Here is a 16,229-nt window from a genome sequence, read left to right as displayed (position 1 = left end):
ACACCCTACAGCGGGAATCCCTCATGCTTGCGCGACACGAAAGGCACCATAGGACAATACCAATAATAAAACATGCAACTCAAACCAATCACGATCATCAATTAACCCATAGGACAAAACGGATCTACTCAAACATCATAAGATAGCCATACATCATTCGGAAATAATATATAGCGTTGAGCACCATGTTTAAGTAGAGATTACAGTGGGTAAGAGAGGGGTTACACCGCTGCATAGAGGGGGGAAGATTTGGTGATGAAGGCGATGAAGTTGTTGGTGAAGATCGCGGTGATGATGATGGCCCCCGGCGGCGTTCCGGCGCCACCGGAAGCAAGGCGGAGAGAGCCCCCCTTCTTCTTCTTCTTCCTTGACCTTCTCCCTAGATGGGAGAAGGGTTTCCCCTTTGGTCCTTGGCTCCCATGGCGTGGGAGGGGCGAGAGCCCCTCCGAGATTGGATCTATCTCTCTGTTTCTCTCTGTTTCTGCGTTCTCAGATTCTGCCCCTTCACCATTTCTTTTATATCCGAAGATCCGTAACTCCGATTGGGGTGAATCTTTCACCCAGATCTTTATCATAAAATTAGCTTTATTGTGGCAAAAGAAGAGCGTCAACTGCCTTACGGGGGCCCAGGAGAGTCCAGGGCACGCCTACCTCCCTGGGGCGCGCCCCCTATCTCCTGGCCCCCTCGGGCACCGTCTCGCGTTGATTTTACTTCCCAAAAATCACAAATATTCCAAAATAATTCTCCGTCCGTTTTTATCCCGTTTGGACTCCGTTTGATATTGGGTTTCTGCGAAACAAAAAACATGCAACAAACAGGAACTCGCACTGGGCACTGGATCAATATATTAGTCCCAAAAATAGTATAAAAAGTTGCCAAAAGTATATGAAAGTTGAATAATATTGGCATGGAACAATAAAAAATTATAGATACGACGGAGACGTATTATATGCCCACGCGGAGAGGAGTACGAGGGTTCACTGGTTCGGCTGCGGTGTGAGGCTGCCGTCGCCGCAGAATAACAGGGGGAGTGGGTCAGTGGAGGGATGGCCTGGCCAGCGGTGGGAGTAGTATGGGGGCGGTGAGGCCTCCGCGGCAGCACAGCCGGCCACGAGAGGCAGGAGCATGCGGCATGACTCGCGCTGCTTTGGGCGGCTGGGGCAAGAAGACCAGAGGCTGAAGAAGCACAATGTCGTTAGATGGACATCTTTGACCACGCCTCGCCGAGAGCACCAGGGCGGTGGACGATGGAGAGGCCTACGAAGGGAACGACACGGAGCCTGGGAAGACACGACAGTGGCTGCCCATGCGGTGGAGAGTATGAGGGTTGACTGGTTCGGCTGCCGTCGCCGGAAAATAATAGGAGGTGTGGGTGAGTAGAGGGATAGACCGGCCAGGGATGCGAGTATGATGGGGCCGTGAGGCCTGCCTGGCAGCACAGCCGACCACGGGAGGCGGGAGAAGGCGGTTCCGACGGCGCTGGTTTGGGCGGCTGGGGCAGGAAGATCAGAGACTGAAGAAGCATGATTGCCGTTAGATTGACATCTAACGGTCTAACGTTGGTAGAGTCGATTGTTGACTAAGTTTCTTTTTTGAGAAACCTTGTGTACGCATGAACTTAGTAGGCCCACAAGTCAGCCTCCAAATCTATGGCAGACAACATAAATTCCATTTGCTATTTTTTATAATTTGCAGCCCATTTGCTAATTCTTAAGTAATTTATTACAATCCATTTTCTGCCCAGGACCACGGTCAAAAAGTTCAACCTTATTTTGCATATTTAGGTGGAGTCCGAACTGTTGTAATCCCGAAATGATAAACATTTTTTTAAGAACTTATTGATTTGCCAAAAATCGTTTTGTTTTTGTAAGCAAATAAGACGTGGGACAATTGAGTTGGTTTAAGGGAAAACCAGTGGTAAAAAAATCAGCGCTGGGTGGGAAAAAACAACAAAAATAAGGATGTAAATATGAAAAAGGAATTTTATGTGTTTTCAATATAATGATACATGTATATGAACTAGTAAACTATAGGTAGAGATTAGAAAACGGATGTAGGACATGCGTTTCAAGAGGAAAATAGAACTGGGCTGTGTGTTTGATTCAGTAAAAAAAACTGCCCGCGGATGTTGTAAGACAAAATATAACTAACGCTGGCGGGCCAGAGGCCAGTAGATACCTGCTGGATCTTTGTGCCCCGTTGTCATCATGGGCTGGGTCTGTTAAAAACAAAACCAACCCTGGGCAGTCTACAACTCAGTTGAAACTTGCTCGACCTGAAAAAACAATATACGTGCTCAATAAACGAGAGAATTCTGCAAGTACAGACTAATAACTGGGATGCATCAGGGATATTGTTTTTTCATCGTGATAATAAGTGCATGCACTTGTTTCAAAAAAATTGGAGAACTGGGAATTCGAACGGCAGGTGCTTATGCCACCCATCAAATAAAAATCAGGTGCCTGAAAATTCGTTTCGAAAAAAATGATTCGGCTTTATATTCACGTCGACCCTCGGCATGATGGTTGGAAGCAAATGCAAGTTTATACCAAAAGATCGTTAACAACAATACCAACTTGCGGACGACAAGGTAGTACAACTACCAATACCAAACTAACTTATAATCTTTTTACTCCTGGCCCTAGTGTTCGTCTGGTAGAAAATCTTGCAGAGGACCAACTCCCTCTCCTTCTCTTGCTCCAGGTCCACGAGGTGGTACTGGTGCATCACCCAGTTGGTCCTCTGCTGGTCGAAGTTCTTGTTGGTGTGCAGCACCAGAACCTTTTTTGCTACCTGTCTACCGGCCGTTGACCATCACCGGCAAGGTATTGCCGGTCTTGTGCCACATCGCGTGCATGCCGCACTCCGACTGTATCTTGCGACACGTCCACGTGCCCCTTTTGAACGCCCTGGAATTGCGCTGGAAGAAATGCTTCCTTAGGCCACTCAGTGTGATACCTGCAGTATTGTGGAATACAGGTTTTAGTGTATGTAGTTGGCATTTTCATAACATCTTTGGCATGTTGCAGTCACTTGTTTCACTTTTTATTAACTATCAAATTGTAATTGCTTCACCAAGTCTGCGTCTAAAAACAAAAATAGAGCTATAAACAAAGGAATATGTTCGTGCAAGTAGACGACCGATCGGTGTCTTACCTGGAAGTTTCTTAGGTTGGGTGTAGCATATGCCGTGCTCGCTGTCGATGGTTGGTATGAACAAATCGATGAGAGACTGAAATCTCACGTTGTCAGCACTCACTTTGGCCTCAAGGTGCTCGATCAGCTCCTGATCCGTGGGATCGAACTTGACGCCTGCCGGCAGCACCAGTCAATCCTTCTTCGACTTGCATCGATAATTCCAGTTATATGGTACTCAATGTATGATCAATCGACTGTTTTAAGTGAATGATGAAAGATTTCGACAGATAAGCGGTACTCCAAATCTGAAGTCCAGAATACCCGAACATGCCGCCGGGATTCTTGTGTCACCTCACGCGCAGCGTGTTGTCACGTCAATTCAATGCGTGGACATGATGAATAATTTGACCGACGTATACTAGTACTGCTACTATACTACTTACTAGTCGTATTTAGTGTCACAATTTATACATAGGTTTAACTAACAAGTACGCACTTGAAGCCTAACTGATATATATATATATATATATATATATGTGTGTGTGTGTGTGTGTATGTGTGTGTGTGTGTGTGTGTGTCTTCTGCACAACATCTCCATCATCATTATCAGTACATCCTACGCAGGTGAGTTAGGATGCACTTGATCCCAGGAAGGTATATATCCTTCAAACTAGAGGAGTGCTTCAAACTAACAACAGTACATAATATCCAACAAAAAAGGGTCGTGCTATAGCAGCAGAATACATGGCTCAGTCTAGATATCAGCACGAATCAAGTTGTGCATATTTGCTGTTGGCATGAACCACATCGCCGCATGTCGGGTTTGCAAAAGCCATCCATCGCATGGAAGCTTGATGCCTTTCACACACTGAAGATTATCTGGCAACAAGCTATGTCGACGAATCTCTGGATATGGTGATTCATGAAACCCATGGTATGATGTGTAAACACAGTCCCCCCCTCACGAATGGAAGTTGCATAGCACGGTAATCATCACCGGTGATATGATCGATGATTGGTTGGATGATCGGATAATTGAGCCCGAGGAACACGGAGTGGTTGTCGAGGCTGTAAACCCGCCTCCAGTTGAATACGCCTGGCCCAACGGAGCTGGGATCTTTCTCGAAGATGAAGCAGCCATAGCCATCAATGTCACGAACTCCCCACGCATTGTACTGCATGTGGTTTGATGTAATGGTTTGGTCAATTTGGTACGTGCGAATGAGCATCAAATGACCGCCATCAGCTGAACGAGCGATAAACCACCACCAATCGGCTGGTATGATTTCAGGTCCTGGAATCATGAAGGCCAGCGCATTTGCGTCTGCTGCAACAATTCAAATTGGAGACCAAAAGGACAAAAATAAACAATCATGTTCAGAGTATGTGTGGAACTAAGATTATTATAATAGTGACACATATCATAGACAAAGAATTGCAATGCCGTGGTCATAATCATACCCCAAGTTAAAAAAATAAGCCAATGGCTTTCATATTCTAGCACTATGTCATGGTTCAAACATCATGTAACAATGAGAGGAAAACAGCTATGACAGCGCCTACTCATACTCTACCATATCACTTACTACTACTGTTCTCATATCAACTCTAAGCAATAACATGCGTTGTTATAAAAATCTTGTAAACGAGAGTAACATATAGCAATCATGATGTTATGCTCATAATGTGTATTCTAACAATCATTAGATGCCAATTGTTCTCATATCAACTCTAACAATAACATGTGTGGTCATAAAAATCTTGGAAATGAGAGGAACATATAGCAATGATGTGGTTATAGACATACTATGTATTCTAAATTTGTAACAATGAACATGCAGTCGTATTCATAAGGTAAAGATGAGATGAGACAGAACAATTACACGACGATATATTCCACCAGTATAGGCAGCCAATATGTGCGTCGACCGCGTAAACGATGCCATCATGCACTATTGCATCAGACAGAAAAGTCGCTTCAACAAGATTGATGATGAGCCATAACCATGTATGGAGATTGGATTCCATATAGACTAATCCCATGTTGAACAAGGCAATGAGCTTGTAATCCATGTAGTCTTTTGATGGTGTGGGAACTTCGTAGATTACAACTTTTAGCAAACAGAGGTCGAGCCAAAAGCTTGACGCGTCTCATGCGTAGTAGGCAGGAGTGTCCGGCGGGCCGCGAGGCTCGATGGCGGCGGTATCCAACGATGGAAGGGTGATCTCTTGCTGGGTGTAGATATCCACGAGATGCCATGGACTACCGGATTGGTTGATGAGGACGATCCAGTTGGCCTTCATGCCCGCCCAGTAGTGGCCGCGCATGAAGGACAGGAGGACGGGTAGTGGTAGCATGTCGAGGGGCACCACGACAACCTCCGTAGGATCATCAAGTCGGTGTCTGGGCCACCTGCAAGGATCGGGCATCAGCAAGCAGGGTGTCTTGAAAAGAGCCGGCCGGTTGCAGACGAGTAGATGGTACAAAGACACCAAGCATGCGGCCAGACGGACGGTGCTGAGTAGGTCCATACGATTACAGGTCTGCTCCAAGAGAACATTGGGGAGGGAATTCCAATCGCGACTCTGCGTGTCAGTTGGTTCTGCCATTGGGGTTTTCGGTGCCTGCGAGCCAGCAGGGAAGTGTATTTGGGCGGGCGAGCGAAGAAGCTTCTCCTCGTGTGGCCGAGCAGTGAGTGGGGGGATATGGTACGCGTGAGCTACCAAGGAATATGGCGCGGGCAGGTGAGCAGTGAGCGGGGGTAAATGGTGTGCGGCCGACGATGGGGAAGAGAGGAGGAAGAAGAAGAGAGGAGGAAGAAGAGTGGAAGACGGGGAAGAAAGTGCATTAAATCTCAATTCTACTAGTACTACTACGAGGATATACCGTCCTTCGGAGTGTAAATAGTTACATCAATGACATGTGGGTCTACCACAACAGGGCCCATATGTCAGTTAATGGAGGACAGAGGTGCGTAGGCGTATTTGCGGAAGCGTGCTCTACTGGCAAACATGATGGCAGTACTGGGTAAGGCTGATTTAGTAACACCAACACGCTGGTTCAACTTATTAATTACGTGTCCCATCTACTGCTGCGTGTATTGTCACTTCACTACGAAGACTAGTTGAATAGTTCCCTCTGACCGAGATGGAGAATAATGGATCGCAAGGACTTCCTTTCTATAGTATCCCTACTCTCACTTCACTCATTTTGCTCCGTACCTAGTCACTTGTTGAAATCTGTAGAAAGACAAATACTCCGTATTTGGGAATAGAGGGAGGCTTTTACTCCGTATTTGGGAACAGAGGGAGTATCATCATATGGAGGGAACGAAGGAAGCTTGAAATATGAACATGTCAATGGGAGGGAGTAAGCCCCATGCATGCAACATGCAACACTCACACGTACACATGGACGCACACAACACTCACACACCCATGCGGCACACAGCACATGATGCAACACACATGCTCACGCTCAAGTGCTCAACCTACTCCCTACGTCCGTGAGAGACTATACATTTAGAGATTTACACATTGACCAGGGCATAATTAACGCCCAAAAGTAGCAGACTTATGTGTGCATGCGACCATTGAGAGAAGAAGATTAAATGAAGACCGTTGCATGCTGTAATTAAGGATAGACATGTAGCCTATACCTACAGCACAAGTTGGTGCATTAGTCAATCAATATCGATTTAGATTAAAGGCTAAATGCATTGGAAGTGTAAAAGTACATCATGTACTACACTCTTTGTTTTATAGCTGATGTACACTCTTTGTTGGAAGACCGAGGGAGTACACGTGCATGCACTCACATACACAGCCAGGGCGGTTCGCGCGCAAGGGTTGGACTTGTGTCACACCTGCGCAAAGTTTTGTTTAACTGATTTCTTTGCTCTGCCAACTGACAGGTGGGACCCAGAAACCAGGTGACAATTTAACCAGTCAACAAAGTGCCACGTTGACTATGTGGCCGGTCAGTAGGGTGCAATACAGTGCTCTACGATGAGCTAGTGATCGTATAATCACCGCAAAACTATATATAGTGACTGTAAAGAGCGTATTGTTACATAGCTTGACCGCCAGTGTATTTTTCTCGTTTCAAATTAAGCCATATTAATCGGAAAGGACGCAGTATGGACTACTAGTACAAGTACTGCTTTGATGTGTCCCATCAAGTCGCCGAACGAGGAGAAGCTTGCTTACTACGCCTCTCCCTCACCCACGCGCGTGGTGGTTCGCAGGACGAGGAGAGGGTTTTGCTTACATCACGCTCTCCCTCTCCCTCTCCCTCGCCCTCGCGGTGGACGTGCAACAGTTCAATTGGTGTCAGATTGCCAGAAGCATATTGTACTGTAGTATCATCATTGTTGGACCTTCCGAAGAGGCGAAGAGCCAAGTGCAAGGTTCACACGAGTACGAACTGTTGAACCTCCCGAAGAGGCAAAGAGCTAAACGCAAGGTTTTATAGGAGTCGTCCTAGTAGGAGTGTACTACAACTATTGCGAACGATGCTACTGTATGATGCCACCACGTCATGTATATCCAAAGATGTGCCACCTTTTTTCTCAAAGAGCGTGTTGGATCCCGTGCAACAACCACACAAGTTGCACGTACACATAACACATTTACTAGTAATAAATTCTAAAGGACAAATGCCAGTATGCCACACAAGTTCATCTCCAATTCATGTGATAAATTTGTGCACGACTAGTCTACATATATTCACAGCGCTACCGTTCACAATTACCGTACTCCACTTACACGTTATAGATGGGCTACATGTCCTGCTCCAGGTTCCAGTCCCAGGTGTTCTTCATGGAAGGCACGATCCATAGCGTTGGACAACGGGAACCATTGTCGCAGCTTTCTAGTCCGGTTCCACATGATGGAGACTCATCCAAGCTGAAGCGGCATAAATCAGGGATAGCGTGTCCCAGCATGTCGTTCATCCGGCGGTGCGCACTGAAGACACAACCATGCTTCATGAACGGCAGGCCTTCCGTGTCGTGCATGGAAGGTGGCATCCGCTTCACAATGGGGTAGCTGTCCCCGATGAAAAGCGAGTACTCTCCAAGAGTGTTCCTCGGCACCCACGAAGCATCACGGGGGTCGAACTCGGCGCCGTTCATCTGGTACACGTGGCATCTTAGATCTGGACACATGGTGACGTATATAGTCAAGGTCCATGCATAATAATGTTGTGCTCAAATATGGCGGTCAGTAATACTGTGCAGCAAATAGTACTACTCTGGTATAGAGGAAGTAAAATAACCGGCTATTATATATAGCCACTCTTGGCTACATGGATGAGATAGTAAGACAGGGAAAAACAAAAATGGTGGCAACTAGTGGGTTCAAGTCTTCAAGGGCCTAGCTAGCTATACGCGTCCTCCAAGGTAAAAAGTACTCCTACTAGTACTACTAAGTATACTACTGGTACAACAATGAAAGAGAAGGCGAGAGGGTTAAAAAATGGAATACCTGGGTAGATGGTGACGGTCTGATCGTGGTAGATTGTGTGACCATGTTGCACATCAGTGGTACCATGGGTAACGACTACTAAGATAGTTGATCCCAATATACCAAAGTCAGCTACAAGTTTCCAGGTTAGACCGAATCGCGGATGCAAATGCACATCCAGGATCGGCGATCTTATTTTGATCGGGGGATGACTGGTCCCTGCAAAATAATGGAGTACCGTTAGGGATGCAAATGATGGTTTGTGCATTCCGTTTGTAATCTCCCGTACCGTAGGATGGCAACCAGATGAAACAAGTCCCCTGGCTTGTCACCGTGAAGATGCAGCCTAGATGGCGCACGGCATCTTCGAACATGTAGGGGTACAAATCTGTAGGGGTAAAAAATTCTTAAGAACGTAGTAACCGCAGGGCCTCGTCCCTTCCAACTGTAGATCGTTCCTCAGCGAATGGGTGAGGCTATTATTTACTACTAGTACTAGCATTATGGAACATTATGGGATTGCATTATACTGTAAATAATAGCACTAGTAAAATTTTTTTGGCACTAGGTAGTAGTTTTTGGCGTGGATTAAGAAATTTTGGGTATGTTTTTGCCATTTTTTGTACACGCCAACTAGTGTCAAAAAACGTCTTACATTATGTGACGGATGAGTACGTACTCATACTATAGCAGTACTAGTACTACTTTTTCTCAACTAGTAGTGCGATCTACTGTACTTCTAGTCTAATATAGTATAGTGCACCAATTTTGAACTCTTGAATCTCAGGGCCAAGGAGCTACAGTTGGAAGTGGAGGGTACTACTGTTCTCTAGAACCATCGCTGTACTATCAATGCAGGGAAAGTACACCTGCGTAGTGGCCTAGTGGGTACTCTCGGTGCTCTATTCAGCCGCTCCTCTCATGTAGCTGGCCTACTCAGCCGCTCCTCTCACGCACACACTAGCAGCCTGTTTATCAGCGATGGTTACTGCGGGGGCAAAACATTTGAGTTATTTGATACAGCGAGACTAGGCTTTTCGCTTCCATTTGTGGAGGTGTAATGGATCTCGTCAAACTTTGTTAGTAGTTCCTTCTTTATGAATGAGATGAAGCAAAGCTTTTGCCTCCGTTTCAAAAAAACACGTCAAGAGGAACTTCTTTTATAGTAGAGCCGATAATGGAGTGAAGTCCATGCGTGCAACGCCACAAGCTACAGAGTAGTAGTAGAGCACTTTACGTACAGAGACATATTGCACAGTTCCCAATGACCCGCTAGGCTTTTCCGGCTCCTCGGGCTTAATTGTAAGGCGCTAGTTTAAATATGCTACTAGCTGATGAGGAAGCTGCAAGCAAGGTGCGGCTAGGGCGAGCACGCGAGCCACGGGATGCTGGGAAGGAAAACCCGTTCACGTGGCTAGGCTATCCAGTGCACCCAGATTGTAGGGCCGCACGTCCGTTTGACTTCAAAACTCAAACTACCCGTGTAAAATATTGGCTCGCAGCAAAATGTAGTAGTACTATTTAAAAAAAGGCCGCCGTGCGTTCGGCCGGGATCGAACCCACAAAACGAGGTATACACTCCCGCGACCACTAGTAGTACTCGTTGGAGTACAACGCAACCTAGAATCGCCTTTTGTCGCTAGTAGTACGTACATTGTTCCTTGCAAGAAACCCCTAATAATGCAAGAAACCACTAAAATGCCAAGAAACTACTACCACTTGCATACATGGCAGACTTAAGATAAGACTACCTTATCAACCATTGTACATGCTCTTACCAACCAGACCTACCAAGAAACGACTACTCTACAAAGTGCCGTTATAGGCACGTTTCAACCCATGGCCCTGTTTGGATACATTTGTTGTCAATCTAACCCTGCCATCCAAACACCACTTTGGTTAGAGTTAGTTCAGGGTTAGAATCTAACTCTAACCTCTGACAGGGCCCATGTCGCCCATTAAGTCAACGCCTTCTATTTGACCAGGCGTTATGAGTTGTGGGACCTACATGTCAGTGTGCACAAAAATCCCCGAGTGACCTCCTACCTCCGGCCCGTCCACCTAGTCATCCTCGGCCATGGGACGCAGCTACCACCGCCGGCAGAAGGCGAGGTCAAAACCACCGACGATGCAGAGCCCATGTTGCGGCAGCCTGGATGTCAGCTCCGTCCGGCGCTCACGGCCGCTAGCTAGCCAAGATAGCTCCATCCAGCTGCTTGTCTGCAAGGTTTGCTAGCTAGATTGGCATGGCAGTGCGGCGGCTTGCTCGCGCGCGCCGTGCTAAGGCCAGCCATCTGGCTTGAGCGAAGGCCAGCACGGCGGCTTGCTCGCTCATGAGTCACGCTCGGGCCAGCCTGCCAACCCATGCAGAGGCTAGCACGGCGTCTGGCCCGTCCGGCGGAGCGGCGGCCAACTCGCTCATCACCGGCACCACCGACGAACACGCATCAGTACTATTTGAAGTAATGTTCAGGAAAAATAATGATTTGAGGGGGAATAACAGGATAGAATGTCAGATGTAGGTCCCCCGTGTCAACGCTCAAACAAAATGTGTTGGTTTAAGCTGCCTCATCAGCACGGACGTGTGGGCCAACCCTGTCATAAATGGGTTTAAACGAACCTAATCGGTAGGAGTACTAGGTAGTAGTTTTTGGCGTGGATTAAGAAATTTTGGGTATGTTTTTGCTTTTTTTTGTATAATAGATTCTTCCTAGGGCTGGTTGAAAGTGGTAGTTTTTTGTTAAATACTCTACATATTGTAAGTAGGAGTGAAATTTAAGCTTTGGAAGCCAATAAGCAAGGCTAGTTACATAGTGCATATGTGTACATGATTGATAGTAAATATCAACCATGAGTGACTAATGTCTTGATGGAAAACTCAAAACTATGGAATACTAGGAAAAAATGCATTGTTGGAAATACTAGCAATGTTCATGTGCGTTGCAACGAATCATAATTAGAATAATACTTATTCACAAACTTGGTACAAAACACTCTAATTTTGATATACATATGTCACTAGAGATATATTATGTTTTAATTAGAATATATTCCTCGGGCTGTTTTGGTGAGGTCAGGGAGGGATGTGGTTGGTTTTAAGATACTAATTATGGGTTTTTCTGCAAATTGGTAGACAAGTGGGATGTTGGTGAGAAAAGGCAACAACTTACCTCACAGTCGTTAGATGTAGATCTAATGGTCAGAAACGACAGATGGCAGACACACCATCATCACCAACTTAGTATTGTGTAGGAGTACTAGCAAGATCCGTGCATTGCACGGAACATCAAGATGCATTTTTTTATAAAACACTTGTTGTGATTGACCCTTGCGGGAGTAATCCATGTGTAAAAACTAATGATATCTCGAGAAATATGAGATAATGTGAAGAGGAGTGGGGTGTGGTGGTGATTGGTGGTCGGACTGAGCGGAGGCATGGGGATTGACGATGCCGGCAGCGGCCACCAGGCCAGTTTGTTCCAGAGGCTTCCTTTCTTAATTGCTCAACAATGAGGTTTGTTGGAGATAATGATGTACGAGGGAAGGCCTTGTCTGCAAATGTGGAGAGGGGTGCGGGTATCTTTTAGTTTAATTTCCTTCCATCAGATATAGATCGGCCGGTCTATATTGCAAGATGGCACACGTACCATCATCACCAACTCGGTTTTTATAAGAGAAGAAATATAAGTATGGAGATACAAACGTATTATCGATACTTGCTTTCGCAAACAAGCATCTACATTCTATTCAACGCCTCGGCATGTGGGGCCTTAGCATAATGACTTCTCGACTGTGTAAAACAAAGATTTTCCCATCGCCGATAAGGAGAGGGTGACGGCGGCGCACTTTTTGGCTTGCTCTAGTCCTAGTAGTCATACTAGGTGGTCTAAGCACGTGTGGATTTATTCTTTTTCACGTCTCATGTTCGCTGTACTGCCACGACTGTTGATGAATAGACGGTAAGTTATTCACGGGAAAACCCTTGTTGAGCGTGTTTGCGAGAGAGAGAGAGAGACAGTGTGCGTGTGTGATATGTTAGAGACTGAGGCAATGATAACAGATTCTTTGTGTCTATGTGTGTGGAGGATAGAGAGAGACATGTACATGGGGCTTTGTGTTGTGTAACGTGGAGACACATATACATAATTAGAGAGTGAGTGTGTGAGATACACATGCGGACATGGGGAGAGATGAGGATCCAGATAAATGGGTGTTTGTGCATGTCTGTGTGTGTTTGTGCATGTGTTTGTGTGTGAGAGGGAGTGTGTGTATGTGGAGTAGAGAGACCACTAATGATGTAAACCTAGTATAAGGGAAGGGGGAATGGTGTGACATGTGTAGTAGCGGGATAGCACGGGTGCGGGCGGGGGGAGCAGACCATTTGGAAGAGACATTGAGTGTGTGTGTGGGAGAGGGGTGTGAGAGCAAGCGAGCGACAGAGAGAGAGAGAGAGCTAGCGATGGAGAGAGAGAGAGAGGAAGAGAGGGGGCGAGAGGGGTCGTTTGTGTCCATAAATGGCGTATAGATAGGGAGACAATGTTGATGTTGTCCGAAATTGGCCTATGAACGGAGACGCAAGGGAAGCGAGTCATTGTGTGTGTGATAGGGACTTCATGAGAGATCTGGAATATATGGTGTAGAGAACAATGTGCGAAATCGAGAACGATGATACATTAGGGAGCTATGGAAAGGGTCATGACATATATGTATACAGGGAAGGAGCTGGGGCGGGTCCGCATGTGGGAGAGATAGAAAGAGGAGAGTGGTGCACAAGGAGACAAAGTGTGCTTGTTTGCAGTGGGGGTGGTGTGTGAGGTGAGTACGCGAGAACCACATAACTAGGGACATAGACGTTTGGGGCCGACGTTTTGTGTGTATGGGGAAATATACACTCTACATAGTGCGTGTGCTTTTGTAAGAGAGATAGTGGGAGACCTAGAGAGTGAGGGAAGAGATGTGTGCATGCCCTAGAGACAAAGTGATAGAGACCTATATTGGGGTCCGGACTTTACAAGAGAGAGGGGTGTTAATGTGCTCGTGTGTTGGTGTTTGGGGGAGAAAACGACTTCTCTATGTGTGTGTGTGTGTGTGTGTGGTGGGGGGGGGTTGGCTTCAGATAAAGAGTGAGGTGTCTATATTTGAGGGACTTTAGCGTAATTGAGATATTGTGCACTCATGGTTGATCAATTTGTTTCACTATTTGTACTATGAGATAACGATACTTTTGAACATACGTGATATACCTTGATGTACCAGAATTACAAACCTAAGATTGGAATTTTGGAATTTGACTCCATCATTAGCTTTTGTAATTCATTTAAACGGAGGTACATTTTTTAAGCCAGGATTTCGTGATTTCAATTCATATATCAAACCTAGAGATATACACATACGGGCATGTTCAAACTTTATAATCATCCACTTTATTCATACACATACACATTTTTGCTTTTGTCATCAAATTTAGGATAAACACATTTGGAATTTCATTTGAATTGGACCGTATGATGGTATTTGCTTGTAGTAGCTCAATGATCCATATTTGAATTGAATGGAAAATCTAAGTTTCGAGTTGGAGACATTGATTTTCAAAACTTGCACATTTTTTTTGCGTGCAAAACAAACAAATTGTCGGCCATGATATCATAGTCGTCCATACGAGAGCAGAATACTTATAATTTTTAGGCACCAAAAGCTTTCAAACTTCCCGCTCACATCGAAATATCACGCGCCCGAAAGTTTAGCCCTGCGATATTCCTGTTTTACCCCTGCCACATGAACGGAAAAGGGCTGCTTTGGTAACTCCATTGTTTTCCCCTCTTTGCCCCCAACATTCTTCCCAGAGCCCCTCCCCTTCCCCTCCCCGACCCCCCAACCACGGCAAGCCGCCAAATCTAGTCCTCCGCCGCAGCGGTGGACCTCACACCCCGCCGGATCTACCTTCCACACCTTGGAAGCCCCAACTACCAATCACCACTTCACCGGAGCCGCTTCAGCAACTAGCTTGTCCACCGCTCCAGATCTCCTTGACCGCCATCATGGTCCACCGCACCGGATCTGCTTAACCGGCGCCCTCGTCCACCACAGTGTAGGCCCTTCACTGACTCCCTCGTCCGCCCCTTCGCCGGCCCTTCATACAAGCCCTCGTCTGCCGCAACAGATCCGCCTCACCGAAAGCACTGTACAGCGCGCCCACTGAAGCCTTCATCCACTGCATCGGACCCGCTCCATGGACGCCATATTCAAATCCACTGGCCCTGCTTTACCGACGCCGCAGCCTCATCAGGTTATTTCGATTTGTACTCCTTCGGTTTTTCTCTTCGTCGTGCAACTGTTCACTTACCATAGATGAGCTTTCTTGTATGTCGACAGACGCCGCAACTGTAGCACCGGAGCCGCTTCAGCGACGGCGACAACCAGCCCAAACTCAACCGCAACACGAGCACCATCGACGACCTTAGCTATCAAGTATGACAACGATACCCAGACGCTGCCGAGAATCAGGTACTATTATCCAACGGCCGGCGCCTACGTTCACTTTCCTAGCATAAGCACCGCACCTTTGAATTTCTTCAGGGCATCATTTAGTTTTTCATGAGACGTGTTATTCTGCTTGCACCTGTAGGGCCATACTTTTGGCAGTGAACATGTTACATGTGCTAAATTACATACCAGTGCACATATAGTTAATATGCTTTAGTTTTGTCCTAAGTACTCCCTCCGTTCCAAAATAGAAGACCCAACTTTGTACTAACTTTGTACTGAAGTTAGTACAAAGTTGAGTCATCTATTTTGGAACGGAGGGAGTATTACTGTACTTCCTAGATATCACTGCCTACTATTTTACTTCTTGAATGCTATATTTATGATAATGGTGTTGTTCTGATGCCACCTGTTGGTTCCATCTGACTGCTTAATGTTCTCTATGCTTAATTACACATCAGCAAACTAGCATGTGGTTCCGCTGCTTTTTGTTTGTTTTACCCTACATTTTCTGATGTGTGCTATTACATCACTGCTCCGAGCCTCTTTTCATTACTTGTTTGTGTGTTCTTGATCTTCCCAAGTTGCCTGACTAATTTGATGCTTCCATTAATTATGGAGCTGCCAACCCCATCAAGCAAAATATTTGTTCTTTTGGGGCTGGCACCTCGAAAAAGCATAAAAATAGAGGGAAGCAGATATATTGTCGTGTATGCACACACCCTTCTTTCATTAGTTTAGATGAACCATTAATGATCAATTCGGACCAATGCATGCGATTAAAATTAATTTTACCTAAATAGAGGGTGCAGAATAAACTACAACAACTAGATTTGCAACCACGGGATGCTGACGATATCTTGAAAGAACATTGCAACAGCAGCAAGGCTTCACAGCAACATATGGTAAGCCAGTGTGTTTTAGTACATGTGAAATGTAATGCGAGTGGGCTGCTTTCTTGGCTTGTGCCCTCAACCTATAATCCTACCGAATTACAAATAGTTCAGTTGTCTGCTTTGCTGTATTGCTTGATTCGAATGCTTGTTTGTTGTTACGCTATACCTGAGTTGGCCAATATGTCAGCAGTGCCTGCTGTACTATCGTAAAGAAATGCATGCCTATTTCATTTGAGTCCTTAAAT

The sequence above is a fragment of the Triticum aestivum genome, chromosome 2B, assembly GCF_018294505.1.
Source record: "Triticum aestivum cultivar Chinese Spring chromosome 2B, IWGSC CS RefSeq v2.1, whole genome shotgun sequence".
Taxonomy (NCBI): Eukaryota; Viridiplantae; Streptophyta; class Magnoliopsida; order Poales; family Poaceae; genus Triticum; species Triticum aestivum.
The sequence above is the reverse complement of the archived record's forward strand: the minus strand, read 5'-3'. Positions refer to the sequence as shown.